Raw genomic sequence first — 14506 nt, forward strand, 5'->3', positions numbered from 1 at the left:
AGCCACTATTAAAAGAAAGGTAATAATACATGTTTTCGTCTGCTAAGATCAGCTGGTGAAACTGCAGTTCTTACACAGTTCTCACACAGTTGCAATGTTCTCACTAATTATCTAACCATCAGGACAAAGACTTGCTAGAGCCAGGCAGGTCAAGACAGCTCCTGTTGTAGGGTTCCCACTCGAAATAAGAGTTTTATAGACAATGTGACCTATTTATCATTAAATATGCTGACTTATTATAATTGCTGCCAGTTTTGAGAGTCAGTGTTATTATTCTTCTGTTTGAATAACTGCTCTTAATTCTTAATTGAAATACAGGTAACAAATTCTCAGGGACGGGAAATAATATTCATGAGTTTTCTCCTCTAATTCTTTCTTTTATTACCTTTTAGTTGCATATATCAACACATTTATTACTGTCACTGAGTTAATCCTTGCATTTTGAGAACACTCAAGTATTACTTGCATTTTATATTTGAATAAAACAAGATACTACAAAATCAAATAATACCATGTAAATAGAACTAATTCAGTGGCATAAATTACTTTGTTTTTCTTTTTTTTTTGAGATCTCCTCTTGCTCTGTCGCCAGGCTGGAGAGCAGTGGCACGATCTCCGCTCCTTGGGTTCAAGCAATTCCCCTGCTCAGCCTTCCAAGTAGCTGGGACTATGGGTGTGCACCACCACACCTGGGTAATTTTTTGTATTTTAGTAGAGACGGGGTTTCACCATGTTGGCCAAGATGGTCTTGATCTCCTGACCTCGTGATCCATCCACCTTGGCCTCCCAAAGTGCTGGGATTACAGCGTGAGCCACCACGCCAGGCCCAATTACTTTGTTTTTCTAGCGGACTTATTTTGGCTGTGTATAGTTCACCTTTCATCCTAATACTGCATTTTCATATGTCCAAAGATAGTGGTTTTTGAAGAAGCATTGTGGGGAAGAAAAGCAAATTCATTACCAGTGTGTGTTCATGCCAGTGCCCCTTCTATGATAAAAGGGGTTCTATGTAATCAGTCTGCCACCAGGTGGCTGGCCGATGCCCTCCAGGAAATGGTGTCATATTGGGGATTCAGTGTTGGTCTTTGCTGCTGTCAAATTGAGCATTCATCAGTGAGTTTAGCTGGATCAGCCTTAGTGAGTGACATTCCATATTGCTGAGCCCATGCATAATCTCCATCCCTATTGCAATAAGTACTTTTGGGTGATCCCATTGGTTAAGTACTTGCATTTTGAGCTCTGTTGGTCTACAGGTCTTAGTTACCAAGGGGGATCCTCTGATTGGAGGTGCAGTTGTTTACTTTCAGGTAAGGCCAGCTGGTCATGCAGAACCATCTGTAACTCAGGTCCCTATCTTTTCTTTCCCAATTAGCTGGTCATAGAAAACTCCCCTTCAGGACATAGGTGCAGTTTGAGAGAAAGAAGGCTATGCTTCAGAAATGTGGGTTATGAGTATTTGTTTCACTTGCTCATGCAACTTCCTTGTGTCTTCAGGACCTCATCAAGGCAGATCTTGTGCATACCACTTTTATTTGATTATGTAGTATTGTTATGCATATCCAACCTTATGGCTTAGCAGGCCATAAAGGACATGATGTGCACGCAGGTCACATAGTAAGTTAGTGGCACATTTTTAAGGGTTCAGTCTCTACTAAGGTTTAGTAGCAAGTGAGAATTAAGTTTTGTAAAAGAGGAGTAGTAGTAGTCTTCTGCCAAAGGTGGCATAGCTTTGCTACCAAATCCTAGCAGTTTGTGCTGTAATCCATTTATGAGAGACTGTCAAAGGCTCCATCCATACAAAATCCTTGTCCATCTCTGATGCTTTAAGTACCTTTAGATCTGTAAAGTCATAGAATCTAAGTGCATTGCAGCTTGCATGGCAGCCTGGGCCTGTTGCAAAGCCTTCTTCTGTTCTGGGCCTCCCTAAACACTGGCAGCTTTGCAGGTTGCTCTGTAAATGGGTTGTAGCTGTACTCCCAAATGAGGTGTATGTTGCCTTCAAAATCTAAGGTAGTCCACTGGCATTGTGACTCTTTTTTAATGGTAGAAGGATCCAGACACAGCAACTTGTAATTCATTTTGGAAGAGATATGTCCCAGACAACTCATCCCTGGAAATCTCACTGAATTTTTGTAGGATGCATTTCTCACCTGCTGGCACACAATTGTCCCATCATTATGTCTGGTATCATTGTCACTTCCTGCTCACTAGATCCAATTGGCACGATAGCATCAAATGCAATAAACTGGAGTGAAATGGGAAGTGATCAAGATTCCTTACACAAAGCTGAAAAGGTGATATAGCCCTGAGTTAGGAAAGTGATGGTGTATAGCTAATCCCATCACTACCTCTGAGCTTCCAGCTTCCATTAATGAGGCATCCTGCAGGACAAGCTGGATCCCTTCAATATGCACCTAGCTCAGGATTTAAAGAAGCTGAAGCAGGAGGCCCAGCAGGAGATGGAGATGCTGTTGGTCTATCTCCTGCCCCTGCCAATCAGTAAGCCAGCAGAAAAGTACAGATGTGCTTAAGATGCATCAGGCCCTACGCTGGCCTAAGTATAAAGTAATATGGTCAATCTTTTACTTCAGGCTTCCTTTGCAAGATGCTTCCTGTCGATCATGCTAAATAAGATATGCAGGGAAGAAGATTCTGGGAAATGTAGTTCCAGTTTAGCTACATTGATATAAATCGGACTTATCACATCAGGATAGCTTTGATCCCAGATGTAGACAGGACAAAAGCCTTTCAGAGAAGAAAAACCTCCCCTGAATTCTTGAAATAATGAACATGCCTATGAACAGAAGAAAGCTCAAACAAGGATTTCTTCCCATCTGCTTCATCAATAAAAAAAAGAAAAAATTACTATGATGAGCTGGTGAAATCTGTGAAATACTACATTTGTGAGTTGAATGCCAAGAAGAGCAGGATAAACAGTTGAAGACAGAAGAGAAAAGAAAAAGAAAGAAAAGTAAAGGAAAGAAAAGACAAGAAAAAAGGAAAGAAAAGAAAGCAAAGCCGAGAAGCTATATGATGGAGGTATCAAGCAGAGGTTAGTTTCCAGCAGAAGCAAACAATGGTGATCAATAAAGCAATGGTGATGAATATGCAACGCCTGTCAACAGAGAAGAGTGGCAATGACCAAAAAAGGAAAAAAAGCAGCTTCTCTCTGGCTAGGAATATGTCTATCAGCCCTCAACTGAATGCTTCTAAAAAAAACTGGCATATGGAACCCCCATTCTTACACATTAAAACAGGCAGAGACCAGATATGCATTGTCTCTTGCCTGCACTCTTAGCACTTTGGGAGGCCAAGACACATGGATCCTTTGAGTCCAGGAGTTTAAGAGCAGTCTGGACAACATGGTGAAACCCTGTCTCTACAAAACAAATGAACAAACAAAAACCCCCAAAAAACATAAAACAAAACAAAAAAATTAAAAAAAGCAAAAACAGGGAGAGGGTGGGGTGAGGTGGTGCATACCTGTAATCCTCACTTCGAGAGGTTGAGGCAGGAGGATGGCTTGAGCTCAGGAGTTCAAGGCCAGCCTCAGCAAAACAGCAAGACTCTACAAAAGAAACTCTGAAAATGTCTCTATGAAAAAAAAGAAGCCAGGCATGATAGCACATGCCTGTAGTCCCACCTATTCAGAGGCTGAGGTAGGAGTACCACTTGAGCTCAGAAATTCGAGGCTGCAGTGAGCATGATCTCTGCACTCCAGCCAGGGCAACAGGGCAAGACCCTGTCTCATAAAAATCAATCAATAAATAAGAAAACAGGCAGAAGTCAGGCAGCAAATGGCTCCCAAGGAACAGTTTTCAGGATCTTTGTCCAACATAAGAGGTACTAAATAAAATAGCTAATCTAAACTTTTTATAAAATGTACTTGTAAAAGGCCAGGTGTGGTGGCTCACACCTGTAATTTCAGCACTTGCCAGGCTGAGGCAAGAGGATCACTTGAGCCCAGGAGTTTGAGACCAGTCTGGGCAACATAGTGAGACTTCATCTCTGCAAAAATTAAAAAATTAGCTGGGTGTGGTGGCTTACATCTTCAGTCCCAGCTACTGGGGAGACTGAGGCAGGAAGATTTCTCAAGCCCAGAAGATCAAGGGTGCAGTGAGCTGTGATCTTACCACTGCACTCCAGCCTGGGTAGCAGAGTTAGGCTTTGTCTCAGAAAAAAATTTTAAAAAAGTACTTGAAAACTATTCCTTCCTTAATACTTCCAGTTAAAATATTTTAATTAAATTTGGTCTAATTTTAATATTTATTTTTATATTTTAATAATAGCTATCATTAATTTAACCCATTATTGTCAAAAACTTGGATGTAACTATATATGTAACACTATAAATGCTATTTAAAGTGCTGGATAGAATGGCTTTTACTGACTCTTTTGGTCCTATTTTAAGACAAACTTTCAGAAACTTAAGTGGGGAATTTGTACATCATGCAGCAAACTTAGTGTATCTCTTTCAAAAAGTCCAAAGAACTCACAAAACATTTTAATGATTTATGTGATATACAGGTAATAATTCTTACTAACTGTTAGATATAGGATACTTTAAAGATGATTATGAAGTCTGAATCTTTGAATTCAAAGAAAAATTCTGCAAAAACCACCAGTAACATTGTAAACCCCTTTATAGAAAATTACCTTTTTTTTTTTTCAGATTTTGTATTTGGTCAATGCTCATGAGACGATTAGAGAAAAATGGGTCGGATAGACCAAAGTTCTGATGTTAGTCACCCATGAGTTGTGGAACTTTTGGCAAGCTTCTTAACTTCTTTTAACTCTGTTTTCTTTATCTATTACATAAAGAATCCAATCTATTACATAAAGGTGTTATGAAGATTAAATTAAGTATATATGTTGACTTACAGACATGCAATAAATTTTAGATGCTATTATTAACAGCAGATGATAAGAATCTTGGCTGGGTGCAGTTGCTCACGCTTGTCTTCCCAGCACTTTGGGAGGCCGAGGCAGGCAGAAAACTTGAGGTCAGGAGTTCAAGACCTGGTCAACATGGTCGATATGGCAAAACCCTGTTTCTACTAAAAAAATACAAAAATTAGCTGGATGTGGTGGCGCATGCCTGTAGTCCCAGCTACTCGGGAGGTTGAGGCACAAGAATCACTTGAACCAAGGATGCAGAGGTTGCACAGTGAACTGAGATCACGCCATTGCACTCCAGCCTGGGCAACAGAGTGAGACTCTATCTCAAAAAAAAAAAAAAAAAAAAAAAATTAAGGTCCTAATTATTTAAAGTAACTGAGGTATTTATTACCAGTGGAAATTACTGAGGGTTCTCCCTAAATTTGTACTCAAACATTCTTTGGAACTAGAGGGAGGTTTAAAGGAGAGTAAAAAGAGGTGAGGATGGGATGGAATCTAGATATAAATAATTTTATTTATTTTTTATATCATTGATGACTAATTTTATTATTGTTAACTTTCATATTAATCTTTATCATAGGTCTCTTTGCTCACATAAATTATTCTGAAAATTATTAAATATCATACAAAACTAATTTAGGTATATTCTATTAAAAATGTATGCCATTTTCAAAAGCCAGTAGTTACTCTACATTTTAAAACGTGTTTTAAAAATCTTTTTTCTACAGTGGTCCCTTAAATCATTTTCTTGTAATTTCTAAGTAGGCTCTAAAGGTGTGTAGTGTTTTTACAAAACAAAAAGTTTTAAAAAGAAGAAAAATAATTTCTTAGTAGGTAAATATTGGTGTTCAAAAGTGTAGTTCTAGCAGTTAACAAATTCATGAAATTGACCGATTGTTTTTTGAAAAATGTTCATGCTTATTGACCCTGAACCAGATATGCGTGTACATTTCTGATTCAGCAGAGCTTATCATGACCTTGTTTATAATATTTGTTTAATAACACTTATTGTGAACAGTTTCATAAAAAAATGGTAACTTTCTTTGCCCTTGTTTCTATATTAATATAGTCACTGCCACAGATACGTGGAATTTGTGAAAAAATTACCTAACTGATATGTTCATGGGATTCCTGTCAGAATCACTCATATTTATTCTTCTTTCAAGGCTATCTGGGAGAGTTGGTGCAGACTAATCCAAGGCCTGAGCTTGTCACTGATTCCCTCCCTGCATTTTTTCTGGTAGTGCAAGTGAGGGAAAGAAAAAAGCTTTCAATAAATTCTTGTTACCCATGACAACATAGGCTTTCTGTATTTATTTGTTCATTTTTTAAATTTAATAACTTCATGTGGAGAAAATCAAATATCCATGTAAAATCAGTATCAAGGGAATGATGCAATACATTTCAATGACATTAGATTATTGGAGTAGATTACAAATGAGGGTGTGGCTCCTAGGCAAGCCCAAAGGGCCTCTAGGTCAAATAACTGACTGACTCAAAGCTAATTTGATATACAAGTCCACAAACAGCATAATTTTCCAGGTGGACTTTCTTATATGTACAATAAACCTGCAGTCATCTGGTAAAATGGAGTATTCTATTATCCTAGATAACAAATTCTTCCGAATATTTCCAAGTTAGCCATTAGAAAGTTTTTGTTGCAAAAGGTCATAGTTCTAAAATATATTTTATTTGTATCTGCTTTGGTAAACGGAGTTATGTGTGTATAAATATATTTAATTTTAGTTTCAGGTTCAAAAACAGTACATTGAAGGTAATTTAGCTTTTTATTTAAGTGATGGGATTATTACTGTATTCATAGTTAAAATTATCTTAATTTTTCGTGTAGGAGAACCCCATTATATTGCCATAAGTGAGGTTAAAAAAATGTCAGTAAGAAAAGGAAAGACTCAGATGATTGCAGGGACAATAAAATGACAGGTGAGCCTGTGCAGCTGGCTGGCTGGGAGGTTCGGGGGCCTAGGAGATGATTCCTAATTGCATTTTACGTGGGATTTTGCATTACTGTGAGGTCATGCAGTTTTACTCTACCTACTTGATTGCTTTATTGTTGCTGTTGTTGTATTGTTTATTTTTCTTTTTAAAAAGAGCCATGAGGCTGGGCATGATGGGTCAGGCCTGTAATCCCAATACTTTGGGAGGCCAAGGAGGGAGGATTACTTGAGCCAGGAGTTTGAGACCAGCCTGGGCAACACAGTGAGACCTCTTCTGTACCAAAAAAAAAAAAAAAAAAAAGCCTGGGTGTGGTGGTATGTGCCTGTATTCCCAGCTACTTGGGAGGCTAAGCTGGGAGGATTTCTTGAGCCCAGGAGGTCAAGGCTGTAGTGAGCCAAGAGCACGCCATTTCCTGGGCAACAGAGCAAGAAGCTGTTTCTAAAAACAAAAAGGGGGCTATGAAAGATGTTTAAGTCTATGATCTTCAAAGCAGTGAGAAATAGAATTTTATATGCAAAATCTCATACAAACACCCTCTCATCCAATCCTCAGGACTACATTATGATCTGTTACCTGTTATTACACTTTTGAAGTTGAAAATGAACCAGAGAAGTAGTTATTTTGCCCAAGGCCATGTAGCTAAGAAGGGGCTATCACAGGATTTAAATCTAGATCTATCTGACAACAAAGTCAGTATGATTTCCACCCCACTACATTGCAAAGGTAAAGCAGTTTTTTCCCAAAGCTTTTGCTTTACCTGCATAACATCACCATTGCTATCTTTATCTTTTTATTTTCTGTTATGACTGCATAGTTAATTACCGAGTTTTTCATGTCACCTTTTACCTATGTCTTTACTTACATTTGTGTGCATGTGTGTTTGTTGTTTTATTTTGTTGCTTTAGGAGGAGAATGTTGCATTTTCGACACCACACTCCTTACTTTTCAAATTATACACCTCTATAGTATTTATGTGCTTATCTATTTTTAAATATGTAGATTACTTTTAAAAGAATATAAAATACGGTAAAAGTGATTGTATTTTGGAAGAGGAATTGAGCAGTAGTGTGAGAAAAAACCTATTTTTTTTTGTATAATTTTTAGTTCCTTTGGAATATCATATAATATTGTACTATGTGCATATTTCATTGATTGAAAATTTAAAATGTTTCAGTTTTGCAGATATTTGGGATACTAAAGACTGTTAGAAACTGGTTGTAGTTCATAAATTTGAAACAGAAACAAAGGCTTGGCATGTTGGCTCATGCCTGTAATTCCATCACTCTGGGGGGCTGAGGCAGGCCAGTTTCTTGAGTTCAAGAGTTCGAGACCAGCCTGGGCAACACGGCAAAACCCCCGCTCTGCAAAAAATTTAATAAAATTAGCTGGGCATGGTGACATGTGCTTGTAGGTCCAGCTCCTCTGGAGACTGAAGTGAGAGGATCACTTGAGCCCTGGAGGTTGAGGCTGCAGTGAGTTGTGATTGTGCCTCCGCACTCCAGCATAGGCAAAAGACCTTGTCTCCAAAAAAAAAAAAAAAAAAAAAACTTAAATCATGGCTATGTTGCTAATTCATGGATTCACTGTTTTACTAGATTTTATTAGGTGCCACATAATCCAAATTCTTTTGGTATTTGGAGCTTAAAAAACAGAATACGCATGCAATAATAACTGCAACATAGAATTTTAGAATCAGAAGATATCTTATAGATTATTTAGTAATTGTAAGTAATCAAGGAAAAAAACATGTCTTTGGATCTTTGGACTCTATGTTCATCATGGCTTTTTTTTTTTTTTTTTTTTTTGAGACAGGGTTCTCATTGTGTCACCCAGTCTGTAGTGCAGTGACGCAATTTCGGCTCACTGCTGCCTTGACTTCCCAGGCTGAAGTGCTCCTCCCACTTCAGGCTCTGGAGTAGCTGTGTCTACAGATACACACCACCATGCCTGGCCAATTTTTTTGTATCTTTTCTAAAGGCAGGGTTCCGTCATGTTGCCCAGGCTGGTCTTGAACTCCTGGGTTCAAGTAATTCACCTGCCTCTACCTCTCAAAATGCTGGGATTACAGGTGTAAGCCACCATGCCCAGTCCATATGGTAAGGGTTGGCATGGTGAAATTAATTCATAGGAAAAAGGTACCCAGAAAAATGACTCTCATAATATGCTCTGAATATAATATATTTTCTCTTGGCCATATCTTCTTCTTCTTCTTATTTATTTATTTTCTTTTGTTCAGTCTCCATAAAGACACTCAAAAATTGCCCATGCTGACTATATTTCAAGTCATCATGGTGAGGTATTGGGAAAAGTTTTCAATTAGCAATAATCACACATTGGACAAACCTCATTGAGTATGATACTGCCACCGTGCAGAGGTAGGCCACATCTCTAGGAAAGACATTTACATGGAGAATTTTCATGAAGAAAATACTTTGTTTTATTTTCTGAAGGTTCTGACTCTGGGAATGCTTTATTTAACTGTTATGACACTTTGGAAGAAGATATTCAGTAGCAACAGATTTTTTAAAATGTGACTATTATTAATGTCTAGCTAAATGTGTGTATGAGTGTGTGCATGTGCATTTTAAGTTTACCATGCTACCTTATCACAACCAGAGTAAGCAGTGTCATGATCATAAGAAATTGACAATGGACAGTGATGCTCATTATAGCTGAAGGTATAAAACAGCAATGCCAGTTGAATATTTATTACTTTTTAAAGGGTGTTTAGAGTAAAAGAATCAGTAGTGGAAATAACTTATCGGGATAAAAATTCACTCTATTCATTTTATTTAGGTTAGATATTTTCTAATCACTTAAAAAACATCTTAAATAAATTACTTTCACTTGGCATGAAATTTTTTTCCAGTCAGTGGTTTACATTTATTCTATTTTTGCTGTTTATTCCTTCTTGTAACTCATAGTTTCTGTCTGAGAATACTTCTCTCTGAAATACATCCTTCAGATTTTTTTAAAGGTGGTGAGCTCTTTTTAGTTTTTATCTGATATTTTGTCCTAATTCTGGTATGATATTTTATTTTTACTTTTTTTAAATTTTAACATTTCTTTTAAAATTTCAGTAGGTTTTCTCACCACCTGGAAGAACAGGTCATGTTTGGTTACATGAATAAGTTCTTTAGTGGTCATTTCTGAGATTTTGGTGCATTCGTCACCCAGGCAGTGTACACTGTACCTGATGTGTAGTCTTTTATGCCCCGCCCCCTCCCACCCTTTCCTCTGAGTCCCCAAAGTCCATTGTATCATTCTTAGGACTTGATAAGAAATTTAAAGGCATTGAATGAATGAATTTAAAATGTATGCAACCTCGTCTTCACACGTTGGCAGTACTTCACGTTTTGGTAGTTTCTCTGGTCATTTTCCCCTGTGGCCATCTTTAATAATGAGTCATACTCACTGTAATAGAAATAATATCCGTAAGCAAGAAAATCATTTATAGATTCTGCCAAATACATGAATTCACTGACACAGGAAAGAAAAATGGAACTATGATATGATTTTCACATTGGTAGACTATTTCCCCTAATGGCTCCTTGCTTTTAAAATTACTTATCTCCTTTCTATGTTGAGGAAAATGTGTCTTTGCTCATGGCTTTCCACTACTATGTAATGTCACATCCTGAGTTTACTCACATCCTGGCTAAACTTTCGATCTGATTTTTTTCTTTTTCCTCTCTCACTAGGGTATACTCTGACAGTTTTAACACAAGAATATCTTTGAGACAAATCTCAACATTTTTTTCTTTTTTTTTTTTTTTTGAAACAGTCTCCCTCTGTCACCCAGGCCGGAGTGCAGTGGTGTGACCTCTGCTCACTGCAACCTCTGCCTCCTGGGCTCAAGCGATTCTCCTGCCTCAGCCTCCTGAGTAGCTGGGATTACAGGCACCTGCCACGAAGCCCGGCTCATTTTTGTATTTTTAGTAGAGACAGGGTTTCACCATGTTAGCCAGGCTGGTCTCAAACTCCTGACCTCAAGTGATTCACCCACCTCGGCCTCCCAAAGTGCTGGGATTACAGGCATGAGCCACTGTGCCCGGCCAAATCTCAACTTTTCTGAATATTATTTTCTGTGCAACTCTAGTCAATTGACTTTGAAAACTTAAAAGGATATTTCAGGAGAAATGAACAACTTTGTATATTGGACATTATTTCTAAGGAAGTTTTGATTCAGTATGTCTTACATCTGATTCTTTGACTTTTGTTTTAGGTCAGGTCAGATATAGCATATTTAGAAAAGATTGTTATATAACTTTACCTACTAAATTAACCACATGAAAATTCCCTTTCTAAGAACAAGATAATGAGACCCTAAATCAAGTTCTGTGAAGAATTTAGGTACAGAAAATTAAATCATTTTTAGCACCCAGAGTTTTCTTTCAACACACTGGCACTTTCAACTGACTTCGCCAATTAAAAAAAATTAAATCAGTGTTTAGAAAATTGCTATTTGACACATCTGTGGTCTATTAAATAATGATTAATGTACAAAAAACACAAACAAAATTTGTGGTTAAGTCATGACGGCACTAGTTATTTTTATCAGCATAAGTTGTCATATTTGTGAGAGCATAATGAGAATATTCTCATTAGCCTGGTATGTTATTACGCTATTCTCAGAGGTACCTAGGGGTGGGTGGCCAGCAGATGATGTAACCTCTCAGTTAGGGAAAAGCAGTGCTCCTGGATATATATGGCAACCTCATTTTAGAAAGTGTTCTTTTTCTAAGAAGTTTAAAGAAAGGATAAGTGCAATTTCTTTCTCTGGATCATAGCATGCCACGTTAATACTCTTAAACCATAAATGTGTTTGAAGAATTAACTAAGCCACAAATCTTTTATGGATTAAAGCTTTATTGGCAATATTTTCTCTATAATTTAAATTTGTTTTTGATGGTACTTATGATAAGTTTAGCAATTCAAGAATCTTAATTGGTGTTTTGGTTAAATTTTTTTTTTTTTGCAACAGGGTTTCATTCTGTCACCCAAGCTGGAGTGCAATGGCTTGATCTTGGCTCACTGAAGTGTCTGCCTCCCAGGCTCAAGAGATCCTCTCACCTCAGTCTCCCAGATAGCTGGGACTATAAGCATGAGCCACCGTACCTGGCCAATTCTTAAATTTTATATAGAGACGGGCTTTTGCTATGTAGCCCAGGCTGGTCTCCAACTCCTGGGCTCAAGCAATCTTCCCACCTAGGCCTTCCAAAGTGCTGGGATTATAGTTGTGAGCCCCACCTCTGACCTGCTTGAATTTTTTAAAACACCAAAAGTCACATATGGTCTGATAATTCTTTGTTTTTGTTTTTGTTTTTTTTTCAGATGGAGTCTCGCTCTGTCACCCAGGCTGGAGTGCAATGGTGCAATCTCGTCTCACTGCAACGTCCGCCTCCCAGGTTCATGCGATTCTCCTGCCTCAGCCTGCCAAGTAGCTGGGACTACAGGTGGGCGCCACCATGCCCAGCTAATTTTTGTATTTTTAGTGGAGACGGGGTTTCACCATGTTGCCCAGGGTGGTCTCGATCTCCTGACCTCGTGATCTGCCCGCTTCAGCCTCCCAAAGTGCTGGGATTACAGGCATGAGCCACCGTGCCCGGCCTGGTCTAATAATTCTATCCATTTCAGACTGAATTTACACCATCAAATCTGTCCATATATATTTGTGTGTGTTCTTAGCCATGATTCAATAAACACCTACCAAGTTTTCATGCACTATACTTCCAGTTGGTGGTCCAAATATAAATAAAAGCTGGGTCTGCTCTCAGGGACCCTTACAGTCTAGATGAGGGAGAGACCTTTGTCGACTCTGTGGTAACAGCCTTTGTTAAATTCTATAGGAGGATAAGGTGCTACGGGAACACGTAGGTAAAGTGGAGAGAGATGGTATCAAGGATTTACGAAGGGAGTAAAACTGCCGTTGAGACTTCAATGGCTGAACAAAAGTATCAAAAAGAGCCACTTCTGGCTCTTTTTGTTTTAGTTTTATTTTTTTAAATTTTGAAATATCAATTTGAAAATTGCTTCTAGATTCAGAAGAAGACCAATCCCACAAATTGGGACTTGTAATTAAATAAATGTAAGGAATGCTGCATTCTCCACTTCCTTCTTAGAGATTCACTTGGCACATTAACAGATTAAAGGCTCAGAAAAACTGCATTAAATAAACCTGTTAATATTAACATGCTGTTTTTTTTTTTTTAATGTACACGACTATGGAATATTCCTATTATAATCTCTCTTCTGCAGCATAATTTAGGAGAAGAATCAGAGTTTTCTTTAAGATAAGACAGTTACGAAGCATAGGGATAAGATAGGGAGAAATTTGAGGCTGGGGCCCATATAGAGAGATGTAGGTAAGATAGGATTTCATTAATAACCACTGTCTATTTTGAAATTAATATTTATTTTAAAATTATGGAATTTTTTGATGCCCTTGTGAAACGGGGCAGGTTCCCTTGCCCCCTGGCAGGGTGTGCGAAGGGGATGTGGCTTGATTCTTCAGTGGGCCACTGCTCAAACCTCTAGGGGAGCACACAGACGGGCAGGCTGCAGTGCTCTGACCCCACGGCAGTGTCTGGGGGTGAATGTTTACAGCTGAAGCCCCAGTGGGTGTGTGTTACAGTGTGCTCTTTTAGTTTTGCTCTTTTAGTTTAGCCATCTGTAGGTGGCTTATGTTAGCTCAATTAGACCCCCACCTTATCCCAAGGACAGAGGGCTTTCTGTATCCTGAGGTTCTTGCCTTGGTGTATCATAAGAATTGGATTACATGTGGGCTTGGAGAATGAGTGCAAGGTTTAATTGAGTGGAAGTAGCTCTCAGCAGATGGCGGAGCCAGAAGAGAAATGGTTTTCCCCTGGAGTCGGGCCGCTTGGTGGCCAGGGATCTCCTTCAGCGGCCCCAGCCAAACTCCACATCATTCTGCTGGTCAGTGGCCTGCGTGCCAGTGCTTGTCGGTGCTTTCCTCTCAAAGTCCAGCCACCTGTGTGTTCCTCCTCCTGTGCATGCTCCTCCACCAATGTGTTCCTCTCAACATCCAGCCACTTCTGTGTCTGCCTTGCTAGGGTCTCGGGTTTTTATAGGCACAGGATGGGGGGTGTGGCAGGCCAGGGTGGTCTTGGGAAATGCAACATTTGGGCTAGAAATCCCTGTCCTCACCTAGGTCTGTGGAGGTGGAGCCCTAGCTAGGGACCACACCCTCCTCTACCCAGCACTTCCCCTGTCCCTATCATTTAAAGGGACCTTCCCTTCCCTTCCCTTCCCAGCATCTCCCTTCCATATCACTTGCTTTAAACATTTATGCAGAAAATTAAATTTTCATTTAATTTGAACTAGCAGAATACAGTTAATAACAATGTATTCTTGAAAGCTGCTAAGAGAATAGATTTAAAGTGTTCTCACTATAAAAAAGATAAGTATGTGAAATAATGTTTATGTTAATGAGCTCAAATTAGCCATCCCACAATGTATATGTATTTAAAGACAACATGCTGTACAACATAAATATATACAATTTTAATTTGTCAATTTAAAAAATTGCTTGCAAAAAAAATTGAACCAGGAAATTCAACTTTTGTGAAAGTTTTTCATAATGTATAAGACCATCATGAAGCTGGGTGCAGTGGCTCACACCTGTAATCCC

The 14506-nt window shown here is 38.6% G+C and overlaps 1 non-coding gene across 1 annotated transcript; it reads right to left on the bottom strand.

Annotated features, from left to right (window-relative positions):
* Positions 1 to 9091: 9091 nt before the first annotated feature.
* Positions 9092 to 9232, bottom strand: LOC112133941 (U4 spliceosomal RNA). Its single transcript, XR_002915541.2, has one exon. It is a non-coding gene; the product is annotated as a U4 spliceosomal RNA (small nuclear RNA).
* Between the last annotated feature and the right edge of the window lie 5274 nt (positions 9233 to 14506).

The sequence above is a fragment of the Pongo abelii genome, chromosome 5, assembly GCF_028885655.2.
Source record: "Pongo abelii isolate AG06213 chromosome 5, NHGRI_mPonAbe1-v2.0_pri, whole genome shotgun sequence".
NCBI lineage: Eukaryota > Metazoa > Chordata > Mammalia > Primates > Hominidae > Pongo > Pongo abelii.